The sequence below is a fragment of the Acromyrmex echinatior genome, chromosome 10 (assembly GCF_024713525.1).
Source record: "Acromyrmex echinatior isolate Ae372 chromosome 10, ASM2471352v2, whole genome shotgun sequence".
Taxonomy (NCBI): domain Eukaryota; kingdom Metazoa; phylum Arthropoda; class Insecta; order Hymenoptera; family Formicidae; genus Acromyrmex; species Acromyrmex echinatior.
Genome location: NC_141861.1, coordinates 7,497,457 through 7,509,797, shown reverse-complemented (window position 1 = coordinate 7,509,797; position 12,341 = coordinate 7,497,457). Strand labels below are relative to the sequence as shown.

Sequence of the window (12,341 nt, the reverse complement as noted above, 5' to 3'; positions counted from 1 at the left end):
TAACAAAATTTGCGTTCATAAAATCTAAAGATAAGTATATTAAAAAGTAAAAAAGTTAATATAAGAAATTATAGAATATTTAAATAAAGTTTAATATAAAGAGAAGAGCTATATAGAGATTAGCTTAGAGATTAGCTTATTGTTTTAAATTTTAATATTGATTGTTACAATTAATATTAATTATTAAAACAAAAAGTAATGAATCATTACTTTCTAAATAAAAAAAATAATAACTCGTTACTTTTTAAATTAAAATTAGTGACGAGTAATAATAAGTTATTTTTTACAAAAAATAATGGTGATGGTAACGTGTCATTTTTATAAAGTAACATTCCCAACTCTGAAAAATATCAAACATTTTAAAAGAAATGTCCTAGAGAGAAGAAGAATTCTCACGCGTCTCGTATGAAACGTATCATCCGAATGTCGCGTTTCAAGTTTTGTATTGCATAAATCCAAACCAAAACGTTCGCCCGGATGGCTCAGGAAATCCGTGCGACGTTATAAACGTGTTCTGCGATTTCCCGAACGAATCCCTCGCTAGCGCAGAGACAAGAGAATAAACGCTTCGCTTGTAACGATCAGAACCGCTGCTGGACCGTTGCCAGGAAATAGCGAAATTGATAAAATTTGCCAAGTAGAACCGGTGTTTCTATCTCTTTTTCACTCTCGTCCTCTCTTTCTCATACCGATTAGAAGATGATGACAGTTCTGCTGGGTCAACAAACCCGCTCGAGCAATTGACAAATTGTTAACAGACAGCTCGCGACTTCGCACGTTAATTATTTTTCTTACTCCTCCTTCCGTCCCGATCATTTTCGCCATTCTCATTTCTTCACATCATTCCATACGACAACGTCACTCTTACCTGTCAGACAATTTCATTTAAAAAAAACGCATTTGACATTACATTTGAAAATACTGTCGACAAGAGACAAGACATATGTCGAAATGATATTCTTTCTGGTGTTCGTATTAATCTTGTATACGCGTCAAATATGATTCACTTCTAAAGTGAGATATAACGATGAAAAAGGAGAATACAAACGAGGGGGTGCAAACAACTCTAAAACTTGCAAACCCGTTGGGCTCCGCAAAAAATGCGGGTAGAAAAGCCACCCGAAAGAAGCCCATTTCCCTGTTTATCTCCACTTTATTACAGGATGCATGAGATATTTTCTCGTATCCGAGGTGCATTTCTGTATACGATGTACACGCATACACACATACGCGCAAATACATTACGTACGGTCCACCGCTCGGCCCTGCCTGGACCATCCTCACGGTTACTCTGATGCAGTGTCGGCTGTTTTGCCGCGGCGTAAAGTACTTAATGGCGAAGCGAGACTTAAAAAAGGATCAGGGGGCGCGAATGAAGGAACGAGTGGCGTAATAAGCCGCTCCACAAAGAAATTATATTTTATGATTGCAGCAACATTAAGCCGCCTACAATACGATGCGTCCATTCGCTCGCTCGAGCACAATTATTCCATGCATTCTAAGCCGCGATTATAAGTGCCTAGTTTGCCTTTCCTATTCTGTCCTTGCATCGCCGCCGTATCACTTCGCGTTCATTGATCTTACAAACTTTGATAAACTCGGTACTTTTATCTCATAGTAGGTATATCATATAAAATCCTTAATTTTTTTATCAAGATCAACCTTTTAATAAAATCGAATAATTTTTTTTATGAAAAAATATATAACATTATAATAATTTTTAGGACCAATGGTTTATAAAGAAATGTTACGAATTATTTACATCTTTCATCTTGAATTCTGACTGATAATCTTTTTCTTTTAAACGAAAATACGAGACAGCGTGTCGCCTCAAATTCAGAAACCACCCGGCGCGGGCGCACTTACCAATTCTTCGTGCACTTGCCTGGACGAGTAAAACTGAAGGAATAGCCTTAGTTTTGTCAGGTGGATGGAACTCCACCGCGAAAGTAGAGCTGGCGTTACGGCAGTGACGTATGCGCGTTTTATAATGCAGAGTACGGCAAACTCACTTTGCCGCGACCGCGCGAGAAGGAACTCTAGAAAGCGCACGGCCAGGAAGACGAACTCGTGCGTAAACGTTGTCATACCTCGTAAATCTTTTTTTCATACATTTTCACGTGGTTTTCTGTTAAGCGCGCTGAGTACACGCCTCTCGTCGTAAATGCTTAAACCGCTCGTTACTTTGGCCGCGCGCGTATAAGAACAATAATCGGCGAGTGCATGGCCGGTAAGCTCCCTTCGGCATTACGTCGTCTAGCGGCTGATAGGATTTATCTAGCACTTTCACAGGAACCGTCCGATGAAACGACGATGGACTATTTTGTTGGACGTTAAGCCACGAAGGAAACCGCCGCTGGAGTTAGGCCAGCGCGTCAAAGTGGTCCGATCGATTCAATTAGGTTGATTCCGATTGACTTAAAAGGCATTAAAGCTCGGGTCTAATCCTATTCCACCGTCGACCGAGTTCCGCACGATTCACCTCTTCGACTCTCCTCTCCACATGACTCTCCTCTACCCCGGCCTCCTTTCTACGGTGCTTAGGAAGTTTTCAGTGGCTGTACGAGAATCGGTCGATTGGCGGCTCTAGTTCTTTCCCCGCTCAGGGACGGTTTGTCAGAAACGTTATTGGGACAGCGGTACGTTATCGAACGCCTGGAACGAACGTGTTCCAGACACGTTTACGATCGGCGAACAGTATATCCCCCGTCCCCGAACTTTTCACATAAAACGATTTACAGTCGCGCGATAAGTCGCGCGTTTTATTTTTAATCCGATCCTACGTCACGGAAATTGTCGGACGACAATGTTTACGAGTATCGATGTTCTCCCAAATCTCTATTTTTTTTTAGGGTCCTGTAACATTTTAGAGTAACGAGTTATGCTTGCATGAATACAGAGTTATGTGTACAAATTTAAAAAGTTTTATCCTTGTTTGGTAAAATTTTTCCTTTACGATTTATTCTCAGCAATCGATTGCATGGCGAGATTTCCGTCTTCTCTAATAAAATATAAATTGTCGATGCAACATTACTACGCAAAATTTGTACTTTGCTATACAAGATGATATTAATGTCTCTTTTCTGCTCTTTTTATTATCGCCTTTTATCTCCCCACGCGATTCATGAGTCGCATCTTTAGGGGCTCTAAGATAAAATTTCCTTCCCTTGTGATACCTTCGGTCTTTTTCGTCTTATTTATATTTCTCATCTCTTGTTGAAAATCTACTTTTTCCGACACAATATTTGATAATCGATGAAATATTTCTCCCAAGAGGGAGTTTCTCTCGCAGATTTTTCTTTTGTTCAATATCAACTTTTAAAAAATGTACACAGAAACTTTATATCAAGATTGAAAAATTAGATTAGATAAATGCAATTTCTTGCTGGAGCAATCTAATAAAATATAATTCTTTATCTATAAAATAAGATATAAAAATAAATAAATTTTTTCAGTTATTTTTTAGTTATTTCTATAATCATACATTGAAAAAAGTTGTTGATATTTGTGATTATAATTACATATGTTATCATGATTGTGATTAATGTTATTAATAATAATTATATGTATAATTCTAGCAACAAATATATATAAATATATATATGTGTCTATATATATATAATTGATAATTAAAAATGGGTACAATAATTTATTTTAATTACTATTTATAATTTAACAATTTTTGGATGATTATTTTACACGGTTTTCTTAAAAAATGATTATAAATTGATAAAATTATATTATATATATATATATATATATATATATATATATATATATATATATATATAAAGCCATTATTACACTAATATTACAGTAACATGTAATTATAATTACAAATACTAAAAATTTTTCTCTTAGTGCAGAAATGAAAGGAATATTTTTTTCTAAAATTGATCAAAATCAGACTATTTAGTCAACACCAAGTCTCTGGAAATATCATAAAGAGTAATATCCAGAAATAAATAACCAAAAAAAAAAAATAAAAAGTTATAGGAATAATTCAAACGATCGAAACTGGCGTTCATTAAAAGTCGTGAGCTTGGTAAAATTTTTGTCTCACCAATAAATTTTTCTTTATCTCAGAGGATAACAGAAATTTATAAGGAAGTTCGGTCATCTCTCTTTGCCGGAGAGCTATGAAGTTCGCATTTTCGTTAGACGACGCCTGCGTGCACGGTGGAGCAAACAGTTTTTTGTGAGTTTCGCGCTACTTATACAAAAGCGAGAAACGAGCTTCGCGTTCACGTTCCATAAAAGCCGTGATGTGCGTGTGTGTTCGTCATACAGAACCGACACCGGGAAAATTGCTCTTCGCAATGCCGAATCAAAGCCTGGCGGTGCGTGAATCGACACTGTAAACGGTTTTAGCCATCGGCCGATTTATAGCGTATGCATGAGAGGGACCACCATTAACGTAGACAAAGTTCCTGTTCAAATTGCAGGTTGGCACGAGTAAACGCACCAGGATTGCGCGAGAGATACGTTTTGTTGCTGGTTTTAGTTTCGAACTATTCGACACGCGTCTCTGAGTTTTATTTTCGCGATGTATCCATTAAAAGATTTCATAACAATTTTTTACGATATTTCGAAATTAATTACCGTCTTTATATATAGTTATAACAATCATTCGTAATATAAATATATTAATTAAAACAAACATTAAACATTAAATTTATCTCAAAATATTAAATTGATTTCATATTAGCAATTAAACAAAAGAACTAATTGATACAAATTTGTAAAAAAATTATTGTTCTTAAATTATTATGTTGCACTACAATTACTGTAATAATACAAAATTCATTCGTAAAATATTTCATTTTACATATGCATGTTGTATATATATATATATGTATATATATGTATAAAATTAACTGTATAAAATTATTAGCTTATTTTAATAATTTGCAAATTTAATTTACACGGTCATATTTATTTGCACGCTGAGAGAAAAATGTTTTGTGTTTATAACTGCAAATAAAATAATTATGGGTAGGAGCTTCAGTTTTAGTTGTTAGTTATTATGTAGTAATAATAATCATATTTACAACTCTTTAAAAAACTCTTTAAAAAAAATCATATTTATAATTCTATGTACAAAAAAATAATTTTATAAATATAATAATTATTATTAACAATATACCATATAATAACTGTAAAAATGGAGATCTTAACCATAATTATTTTACCATGCAATTACATTATTAAAAAAAAATAAAATATTATTAGGTGTTGGAATTAATTCGTAGCGTTTTTAATGAAAGAATGTTATTTATTTCACATGAGCATTAAAAAATACATTAATGAAAGTACTTCCCATCACTTGTAAAACGCTACGAATTAATTCCAACACCTAATAATTTTAACTTAAAAACGTATAATAGTGGACTTTCTCTGAGACATGCAAAAATGTTAAAATAAACATTTTGTGTTAATTTTAATATTTTTACATGTCTCAAAAGTCCACTATATGTCTTTAAGTTAAAATTAACATTTTATTTTTTAAAGTGTACAGTAAAAAATACGAAACATTTCTCTGAATGCATAAACTTACAAGAATATTGGGAGAAAAACTGTTTGTAGCTATAATTACATATTATTATAATTATGATTATGACTACTGGTAGGTATTACTATAATTATAATTATCGTCATATAATAATAATCATTTTCGGTTGCCAATTATATGATTGATAGAACTATACATATAATTATTATTACTAATATTATAGGAATCATAATCATAATCATAGTAATATGTAAGTATAGTTACAAATACCAAACAGATTTTCTCTCAGTGAATACACGCTCTGTATCACTCTAGCAGTAACGCAAAATTTTAAATAACACTCAAAACGATTTAACTCGCTTTTGTAATATTTAGTTTTATTCGACTTCGCGATGTATGTACGTATATGTGTACGCATATATTATACAATATATCTACATCTTGAGATATTCCTGTAAGAAGGGAAATACAAAAAATACCGACAAGACGATGTTGCATCTGACCTATCGATAGGTACTGATCCGTAATATTGAGAGCTCCATATCACATCGATCGTTTTGCGCTGACAAATATGTGTTCTATACTGAACGTGCGTCGACATGCGACGAATGGCATAAATTCCAGATATTCAGCTTCTAATCGGAAAAGGGAAGAAGGAAGGAAAACCGTGAAAAATCGTCGTGAGATCGAGTTCTAGTGCATTCGATGAGCCTCGCGTCTTCAGCATAGACGCTCGAACGAGAGGCACGAACGGGCGGATGGGACGGAATTTAATTAAAAAAAAAAAAAGAAGGGGAAGTATATTACAATTTTAAAGGTCTCGCAAATGGAGTGGAATGTCCAATAGTCGGTCGACCTACTCGGAACCACCGCATTCGGGTTAGAATGGTCGAATACCTAGTACGAGACGCTTGAATAAAAAAAAGACGAGATGAAAAGGTAGGAGTAGCAAACGAATAGTGCGGAGCGGAGAAAAAAGTAAAAGAGGAAGACATCGGAACGACAGTTATTTCAGGAGTGCACGGCACGCCGACGATAGTTTCGGGGATCCTGAATGTTTCCTCTTTTTCCATCGTTCTTTTTTATTTGGCCCTTTAATCCGACGACAGAAAAGCGTCGTTATTCATCGACGGGCGAACCGACGAGAGCGGACATTCGAAATTAGACCGCTTTATTTATTATAAACGGACAGATATCAGTGTTATCTACACCGTAATTTATCCTGTCGCGGCAGGTAACGACAGATATGGGGCATAATTTGGAATAAGCAAGAATTTATGGCTGTCGTAAATTCATTCGCGCCGCATTTGTAGTAATATGAATTTTTTGCCGCTCTCATGCCGCCGTTTGCGCGTCGGATTTATCCACCCCTGCGTTCTCGTGTTCTGTATTTAAAAATTCCTGGCGTATTCTCGGCGATGTATGTGCGATCGATGATGCCGTGCGGGATAGATAATCCCCGAAATCGCTATTGAATTTCCGTCGGATTTATTAGCGGTGTAACTTCTAGTTAGCCCGACTCGTCCTCGTGACGGTGCGGTGAACTTTCGTAGCGTTGACATAATAGATTTAATGAAACTGTATAATTGATGACTGCATATGTAAAATAGTGATTAAATCGCAGCGGAAGTGACGCTCAAATATATTGCAAATTAAAGGATTCGTTTCAAAAGTGAGATTTTTTTTTTTAGGTTATTATTATTTAAACGTACAGAAAAATGTAAACGTGTAACGTTATTCCTGTTGCATCCAAAATAGTAAAAGGTAGATAAATTTAATAATCCAGAATATATCTTGAAAGCATTTGATTTATCTTAAAATAAGACCATTATTTGAAAAATCGAGATTAATTGAACAGTGGTAGATACCAGAAACATGACATGCGTTTTCATCCATCAACTGTCATCCATCGCCTGTCAGATTGCTTTCGATTTTTAATAATTTCTACGGCCGTGTGTGTGTGTGTGTGTGTGTGTGTGTGTGTGTGTGTGTGTGTGTTTACACATCACCGTTGCGAATATTTTTCTGAATTAAAATACGACTTGCATTCAGTGCGACTTATTTGTGTGCACCTCCGCATAAATTCTCCAACGCGGAAACCTGTTAATGTTAATTCGAAATAAAAGCTCGTATCGTAGTCGTAGCGGTTATGCCGTGTCTAGGAAAGGTTGCGCCTCCACTGCAACGCAGAGAGATGTCGAGAAAGAGGGGGGCGGGGATGTTGTTACAGTGGCTTGCAGAGGGTTGTTGCGGTGGTACGCGTTCGTTGGCACTGCAACGCGGTCGGGGGTTTTGTTCGAGGGTTGCTGGCGGAACCGTTGGGTACATCCAGGCGAAACAAGGCACAGAAAAGCAGAAAGGGAGGAAGGGAAGGAAACGCAGGCAGAATCCGTTACAAAACATAGAAAAAATATCGTCAGAGGATCAGGGTGAGAGAACTACTACGAGCGCGGGGATGGGTATGGAGAAAGAAAGCAAAACTAAAATGAGCAAAAGTAGAACGTGACCGCGAATTCGGAAGAGACCGCGTTTTTCTGGACGTGGTATGTGCGAACGTAACTGCATTTAAGGTAGAATATATTGTTCGCATGTATCCTAGGTGTACGCGGTCCGGCCTAAGATTAACGTGCGTTACGTATTCTCGCAAATTATATTCAAACCGCAGGACGTTCTGTGCACGAAAATGCGGTTATAAACTTCAGTTATATGGAGGCAGAAAGTTACACGGCATTCGTGATTGCAATTTATGAGAGAAATGCATGAAAATTAAAAAATATAACAATAAACTTTAAGGTTTACTGTGAAATCGTTGTGCGAAAAAAAATTAGAATTACCTTGTCAATAATAGTCCTTTTTACTTAATTAATTAAATAAAATTATTTTTAGTTGACAAAATAATAAGCTGACCTTTTTAATTTATTAATAGAATCATTTAAAAATAATCACCATTAACATTATTATGCAGAAATATTGCGATATTGCAATAACCGCACTGCCACAATTTTCCCAATTAATTTTACATAAAACGATCATATATACACGCGTACATCACATTATTTCGCTTTTTCTGTAAATGGAAACTGCTAAATGAAAACGTTTTAATCTACTTGATATTCACATATACATGACTGTCACAGGTGATTATTAGAATTATACGTAAAAATACAATTTTGAAACAAGTGGCTTTTATTTTTTTTTTTTATAAAAATCTGTTTTCGTGTGATAATTGTGATTTTCAACAACACATGCAAGGAACCATCCTCCTCATCATTGAAATCACATTGAAACAGCTTGTTACTACTATTAACTGGATGTTGTAGTCGTACAACTTCATTCGAATGCACGTTGAAAGATTAACGAGGATTGGGCTGTATAAAATGTGCTTTAAGTGACAAGTAACACACACTCGCGCACACTCACGCACACATGGACAGCATGTACGCGCGCAACATGCACCCAAGGATTATGCATCGTCGAGGAAGCCTGAATCACATAGATAAGGGGCAAGAACTGACTTGCGAATGTCGTGACCGTGGAAGTGACGGCAAGAGCGAAATCTCGAATGATGTCACGAGTGAGAAATCTAAGAGGATATTCCATGTTCGATTGATCCTCGACGGTAAATACTGAGACATCGGAGAGAGGAAAACGCAAAGAGACAGAGATAGAGAGTAAGAGAGAAATATAGAGAGAAGAGTGAGAAAGAAACGACTCTCGTCAAAATAGCTAGAAAACGTTCCGTACTTATTGTTCTTTCGAGAGTGCTATAGCGGAGTAAGGTCGAAGAAACGACGAGGGAATATTTGGAGAACGATGTTTACCGCGGGAAACTCTTCTCGGCTGCTCACTTTCTACGGTCTGTTCCGAATGTTGGATAACCCGGTAGCATCTCTCTGCCTCGCAGCATCACTGAAAAGTTCAGCAGCAAAAATGATATCGTGAGAGCGAACGTCGGACTAATTTTTATTCTACACATTGCACACATTCTCGCTTCAAGCGATGGCGAAGAAGAGTTTCTTCGCCCAAGAATCGGAAAATCACCTGCGCGCACGATTTCTTCCGACGTAATATTTCGAATTTGATGTGTCGTCTATAATTGTACAATGTATGTCCCAGAATGTTATATACGTTTGCAGAATTCACAAAGAATCAATACGAACAAACGATTATTCCAGCATGAAAGAATGACCCTAAAAAGGAGGCTACTTTTGTCCGTTTTTTGGACTAAACTGTGTGCCAAATGATACCCTACAATGAAATATTAATTACAAAGAAGTTTCAGGTTAAGATGACAATTGTTATCATAGTTGAAGGGGAGGGGGGAGTGTCACGTACTACGTCTATGTAAACATCCGTTTTCTTTTACATTCCTAGCTCTGATAATAATTGTCATCTCAATTTCAAACTTCTCTGTAATTAATATTTCAACATAAGGTAAAATTTGGCACACAGTTCAGTTCCAAAATCGAAGATCTAAAAAACGAGCGATTTTTGGGGTCACTCTTTATTAATATTGCATAATTTCAACACAATCGAAGCGTTTATATTATAGTCTCTAAGATTAACGTCCAAATATTACTTCAGTCAGTGTAAGGGTCGGCCATGTACATCGACACAATTACGCTATTCATTATTTTCAGAATACCTCTACCACCTGCTCTTTAAACACTAACTTTACTATGTAAGTCCGGATTATTACGCGAGTATGCGATTCATACGGTTTTGCTAGTTAATAAAGGTGGTATAACGTCACTAATTATTATCGTAACTCGGATAACATTTGTGCATACACATGGACTTCAATGTTAAATAATGTATTCATTCCTGGTGGAACGGAATTAACTCTTTCTGGTTTTATGCTACTATATTGATATCATCATGTTTATTACATTTTATCCATGTCAATTTATTTGCAGTAGAAATATACCACTGTTGTTTATCTCTATTATGTAAGATAATAAAGAAAATTTGTAATAATATTACGGTTATCTTTTTATTTTAGCGATTCCGCTTATGCTAGACATAATGACGGTAACCTCAACTAAAATTTCGGAAAGAAATTTTATATGTTCTACGAATGATTCTTGAATTACATAATTAAGTACACTACAACCATTTTATTTACGTCGAATAAGACGAATGTTTTCCGCGACGTAATCCCGTTTTACGCGCAAAGATTTAATCGCATTTCTAACCGAACAGTAGCTACCTTTCCCCTTTCTTCATCTCATTCCTTTTTCCGCTTCGCTCCACAAGCAAATACGAGCTTACTGGGCAGGTAGGTGTACTTAACGCGAACGTTGCCGCGTCGCCCTACGTTGCGAATTAATTGTTTTGCTAATGCGGTGGAAGAGCTATCTGAGAGAGACAGACAGGCAGACAGAGAGAGAGAGAGAGAGAAACTCAAGCTAATCAATGGATCGTCGAACATTGATCCTAAAATACACTTAGGCGATGAAAACGCAGCACGCTTCTCTAACCCGCGGGCTCTTCAACCCCCGCAATCCTCTTTGGCATGGCGCACAATCGATTTGCAAAATTGTGTGGCGCGGCTGCCCGGCCTACTATGTCGGCCTTAATGCCGGCGTGTATCCGGTGACACATATCACACGGTAAATAAGCGCGGGTCTATATGCGCGCGCCTCAGCTACAAAATATACGGATAACTGCGGGAGAAATTCCATTGGTCTCGTGACGATATTCCCTTGAATTCTCGCCGTAGAACACGCGATCGCGCGTCTCATGCAATGCCACGTAACCGAGAGAGAAAGGGAAAAGGGGAGAGAGAGAGAGAGAGAGAGAGAGAGAGAGAGAGAGAGAGAGAGAGAGAGAGAGAGAGAGAGAGAGAGAGAGAGAGAGAGAGAGAGAGAGAGAGAGAGAAAGAGAGAGAAGGGAGGTGAGAGGGTGAGAGATAGAGGGAGAAGAAGCGATGGGGAGAACAGAACGTGGAGACTGCTTTATACCGCTTCATTCTACGTGCACCGTAAAAATGCAAAGCAGGCATGCACGTCGGCGCATACATCACGTGTGCGCGTGCACACGGGGAAAACGTACGGCGGAGGGTCGAGCACGCGGGGTTCGTTTACCCCTTAGCACGCCCCTGCGTTATCAGCCACGGCTCGATATTATCAACGGGAACGCAATTTTCTCGAGCGCGATGCAGTTTCGAGTTCCGCTTTCCCGCATTCGCTTGTCCGTTCTGTACGCCGATCTCTCAATTCCTCTCTCACTCTTGGTCCCCTCCCCCCTCTTTCTCTTTCTCTCTCTTTCCCTCTCTCCGTTTGATCCGTGCCATTCATTTATCTCTTCTCACCCACGCATCTGTTATTTTGTATACTTTTCGCTCGTCCCGTTCCGCCGAGCAATCCAGCGAATGAACAATCCGTCGCGTTTTCCCCGCTTGCATGGTTTTCGTAACCGACGAACACGAACGAAACTCACGCGATGAAAATAGATTTTACGAAGGTAATTAATATAATGCAAATCTGCGAGCGATATTCCTGCGAAAATTTCTTGAATTATTTCTTTTTTTTTTTTTTCCCTCGTAAGAAGCTGGAATATTTATTTACTTTTTAAACGAGAACATTCATCTCTCAAGATGTTCAAAAATATTTTTCCAATAATATCTGTCCCCGATTATTTCTATTTTGAACTTAAAAACACTTCGAAATTAATGAACTTAAAAAACAATGAACTCGCCGGAATGAAATTCATAACCCAATCCACCCAGTGCCCTCGGAAGCAACGTGGTGTACCAGCACGAAATGTGTGTCGTGATGGATTAGGTGCCGAGTTTAAATCGCCATCCATAATCCAGGGCCATATATCG

General features: G+C 37.3%; 1 protein-coding gene across 9 annotated transcripts in view; it reads right to left on the bottom strand.

Annotated features, from left to right (window-relative positions):
- Lar (tyrosine-protein phosphatase Lar) overlaps positions 1 to 12,341 on the bottom strand; it is a 468,166-nt gene that overhangs the window by 338,728 nt on the left and 117,097 nt on the right. The window lies entirely within an intron of this gene.